Here is a 5047-nt window from a genome sequence, read left to right on the forward strand (position 1 = left end):
CATGAAGTAGGGGTGGAGTGCGGAGTAGGGTTGGTGACATCATCAATACGACATCACCACATCTGGGGGAGACCAGCCAGGGAAAGCCTCCATCTTGAATAAATTTGGCAACAATGCAGACTGACTGCACTTCGGCTTTATTCTCCAACTCACACAGACACAGGAAACCAGTCGCCCTAAAGAGTTGTACTGAAAAATAAGCAATAGAGAAAATTTGAAACGTATCAAGAATGAACAGACCTTGTTATTTCCGGGATTGTGTGCATGATATTTTTACGAAAATTTGCTGGTATGTCTTCAGTCTCATAAATTCTGTGTGACAACTTGAATGGTGTTTGGTTTTAATTGCACTATGATTTTAGAATCACCGAAGGAATTTTATCAAAGCCTTATTTGATTGCGTGCCTTCAAAATCTCTCGATTCCCTGCATCTTTCAAATATATTCCCATTTCTTCTTCTGTACGACAGCAGATGGTTCCTCCCCATCGTAGAGGCCTTTAGTCTAATTGTTTCACTTAACCTCTCTCTGCTACACGTTTAACAGTGACTGTAATCTATCCCAGTAACCAGGACGTTCAGATATTGTAGTCGAAAACACTTCTCATGGACTACAGAAGCATACAGATATTCATTTTTCCCTCGCTAAATGTGCGAATGGAATATGGCAACAGTGTTGCGAAATATCCTCCGTCATGTCGTGTCCGGTGGCTTGCAAATTAAATTTGTAGATCATGATGCTCAATAATTCATTGATGCGAAAAGTGATTCAGAAAAGTCAAGATGCCGCGAAATTATGAGAAGTGTATCGGGAAATTAATGGTTTATACCAGAAATAAGGGTACACAGAAAGAAAGTGAAGGAAGACAGAATATTGAATTTCACTGACAGCATGCAGATAAATGAAATGTTTGGTTAAAGGGAGACTTAGAATTCGGCGAAAATAGCGTAAACCAAAATTATCCTGGATGTCGTTAGAACTGGGACATGTTCGGATGTTTAGCTCTTAAAACAAAAGAAAATAATAAGCAATAAATTACACTACTCGCCATTAAAATTGCTGCACCACGAAGATGTGCTAAAGACACGAAATTTAACCGACAGGAAGAAGATGCTCTGATGTGCAAATGATTAGCTTTTCAGAGCATTCACACAAAGTTGGTGCCGGTGGCGACACCTACAACGATCTGACACGAGGAAAGTTTCCAACCGATTTCTCATACACAAACAGCAGTCGACCGGCGTTGCTTGGTAAAACGTTGTTGCAATGCCTCATGTAAGGAGGAGAAATGGGTACCATCACGTTTCGACTTTCATAAAGGTCGGATTGTAGCCTATCGCGATTGCGGTTTATCGTATCGCGACATTGCTGCCCGTGTTGGTCGAGATCCAATGACTGCTGGCAGAATATCTAATCGGTGGAAACGCTGTGCTGGATCCCAACTGCCTCGTATCACTAGCAGTCGAGATGTCAGGCATCTTATCCGCATGGCTGTAACGGATCGGGCAGCCACGTCTCGATCCCTGAGTCTGCAGATGGGGACGTTTGCAAGACAACAACCATCTGCACGAACAGTTCGACGGCGTTCGCAGCAGCATGAGCTATCAGCTCGGAGACCATGGCTGCGGTTACTCTTGACGCTGTGATGCAGCGCCTGTGATGGTGTACTCAACGACGAACCTGGGTGCACGAATGGCAGAACGTCATTTTTTCGGATGAATCCCGGTTCAGTTTACAGCATCATGATGGTCGCATCCGTGTTTGGCGACATCGCGGTGAAAGTACATTGGAAGCGTGTATCCGTCATCGTCATACTGGCGTATCACCCGACGTGATTGTATGGGGTGCCATTGGTTACACGTCTCGGTCACCTCTTGTTCGCATTGACGGCACTTTGAACAGTGGACGTTGCATTTCAGATGTGTTACGACCCGTGGCTCTGCCCTTCATTCGATCCTAGCGAAACCCTACATTTCAGCAGGATAATGCACGACCGCAAGTTGCAGGTCCTACGGGCCTTTCTGGATACAGAAAATGTTCGACTGCTGCCCTGGCCAGCATATTCTCCAGATCTCTCACCAATTCAAAATGTCTAGTCAATGGTGGTCGAGCAACAGGCTCGTCACAATACGCCAGTCACTACTCATGATAAACTGTGGTATCGTGTTGATGCTGCATGGGCAGCTGTACCTGTACACGCCATCCAAGCTCTGTTTGACTCAATGCCCAGGCGTATTAAGGCCGTTATTACGGCCAGAGGTGGTTGTTATGGGTACTGATTTCTCAGGATCTAAGAACCGAAATTGTGTTAAAATGTAATCACATGTCAGTTCTAGTATAATACACTCCTGGAAATGGAAAAAAGAACACATTGACACCGGTGTGTCAGACCCACCATACTTGCTCCGGACACTGCGAGAGGGCTGTACAAGCAATGATCACACGCACGGCACAGCGGACACACCAGGAACCGCGGTGTTGGCCGTCGAATGGCGCTAGCTGCGCAGCATTTGTGCACCGCCGCCGTCAGTGTCAGCCAGTTTGCCGTGGCATACGGAGCTCCATCGCAGTCTTTAACACTGGTAGCATGCCGCGACAGCGTGGACGAGAACCGTATGTGCAGTTGACGGACTTTGAGCGAGGGCGTATAGTGGGCATGCGGGAGGCCGGGTGGACGTACCGCCGAATTGCTCAACACGTGGGGCGTGAGGTCTCCACAGTACATCGATGTTGTCGCCAGTGGTCGGCGGAAGGTGCACGTGCCCGTCGACCTGGGACCGGACCGCAGCGACGCACGGATGCACGCCAAGACCGTAGGATCCTACGCAGTGCCGTAGGGGACCGCACCGCCACTTCCCAGCAAATTAGGGACACTGTTGCTCCTGGGGTATCGGCGAGGACCATTCGCAACCGTCTCCATGAAGCTGGGCTACGGTCCCGCACACCGTTACGCCGTCTTCCGCTCACGCCCCAACATCGTGCAGCCCGCCTCCAGTGGTGTCGCGACAGGCGTGAATGGAGGGACGAATGGAGACGTGTCGTCTTCAGCGATGAGAGTCGCTTCTGCCTTGGTGCCAATGGTGGTCGTATGCGTGTTTGGCGCCGTGCTGGTGAGCGCCACAATCAGGACTGCATACGACCGAGGCACACAGGGCCGACACCCGGCATCATGGTGTGGGGAGCGATCTCCTACACTGGCCGTACACCACTGGTGATCGTCGAGGGGACACTGAATAGTGCACGGTACATCCAAACCGTCATCGAACCCATCGTTCTACCATTCCTAGACCGGCAAGGGAACTTGCTGTTCCAACAGGACAATGCACGTCCGCATGTATCCCGTGCCACCCAACGTGCTCTAGAAGGTGTAAGTCAACTACCCTGGCCAGCAAGATCTCCGGATCTGTCCCCCATTGAGCATGTTTGGGACTGGATGAAGCGTCGTCTCACGCGGTCTGCACGTCCAGCACGAACGCTGGTCCAACTGAGGCGCCAGGTGGAAATGGCATGGCAAGCCGTTCCACAGGACTACATCCAGCATCTCTACGATCGTCTCCATGGGAGAATAGCAGCCTGCATTGCTGCGAAAGGTGGATATACACTGTACTAGTGCCGACATTGTGCATGCTCTGTTGCCTGTGTCTATGTGCCTGTGGTTCTGTCAGTGTGATCATGTAATGTATCCGACCCCAGGAATGTGTCAATAAAGTTTCCCCTTCCTGGGACAATGAATTCACGGTGTTCTTATTTCAATTTCCAGGAGTGTATATTTTCCAATAAATACCCGTTTATCGTCTGCATTTCTCCTTGGGGTAGCAATTTTAATGGCCAGTAGTGTCGCTTAATAATAAGAAACGTACGTTCTGAGAGAACAACAAAAGCCTCAAACAGCTGCCAGTACGGCGTTCTCATGAACCAGTCGCTTCATGTCAGTCTGACAGCTTCTGAGAGCCTTCCATTTGCAGGGGACAGCACGTCTCGTACATATTCAATCACAGTACATTAACTTGGTAGCACTGCTCGTGTCTGAGCTGACTGTCGCCAATGAAAGCGCATAGTGCGTGAGACCACGCCTTTTGTCGTTTATTCATTCAGCCGTAGTGTAGCTACGCCGTCGTGCTTGGTACACTCTCAGCTAATATCGAGCCTCGTGAAGGTTTTCGCCAGATGCTAAACAACATTACGCCGATTCATTCCAATTGTTGTGTTAGACTACGTTTCCTTGAGAACAAAATGGTTCAAATGGCTTTGAGCACTATGGGACTTAACATCTGTGGCCATCAGTCCCCTAGAACTTAGAACTACTTAAACCTAACTAACCTAAGGATATCACACACATCCACGCCCGAGGCAGGATTCGAACCTGCGACCGTAGCGGTCACGCGGTTCCAGACTGAAGCGCCTAGAACCGCACGGCCACAAGGGCAGGCCCTTGAGAACACGTTAAGTACTTAACAAGTAGGTCCTAAAGGGGCAAAACTGTTGAAGATAAAAGTAATGTCAAGAGTACCTCAGAGGAATATTGTAAGCAGTTTGTGTTCACGATATAAATGAGCTAATGGATAATACTGGAAGATCTTATTTTTATTTTCCCCTCGCGCTCGCAGCTTGGTAGATGTCATGGACGTTGTAGTAACAGTATTGAACGAGAAAACTGCTATAACTGATGTTTTATTGCCGTAGATTATACAGAAGCAATAGCATTGTTTTAGCTGTTTGGCCATCTTCATGCTCTCTGCAGGCAAATACCTTTTGTTAACAGTTCTAAAATCAAAACCAATAAAAATTTTGTTTGATTCTTTCTTGGAACTTACATCTACAGTGGATTGTGGAGCTGTCGCTGACTTATAATCTTATTTCTCCATAACGATCATCAGTTGTAGCCTAATTTTTTAACAAAGCGTATTTGCCTGCAGATAGCACGAAGAGGGTCATAGAGTTGAAATAGGCCTATTGGTGTTTCATATCCACAGCAATAAAACATGAATTATAGCAGCATTCTTGTTCAATATTATCATTATAATGTTGGAAATTCTGGTAGACTGTCA

The sequence above is a fragment of the Schistocerca cancellata genome, chromosome 6 (genome assembly GCF_023864275.1).
Source record: "Schistocerca cancellata isolate TAMUIC-IGC-003103 chromosome 6, iqSchCanc2.1, whole genome shotgun sequence".
NCBI classification, from domain to species: Eukaryota; Metazoa; Arthropoda; class Insecta; order Orthoptera; family Acrididae; genus Schistocerca; species Schistocerca cancellata.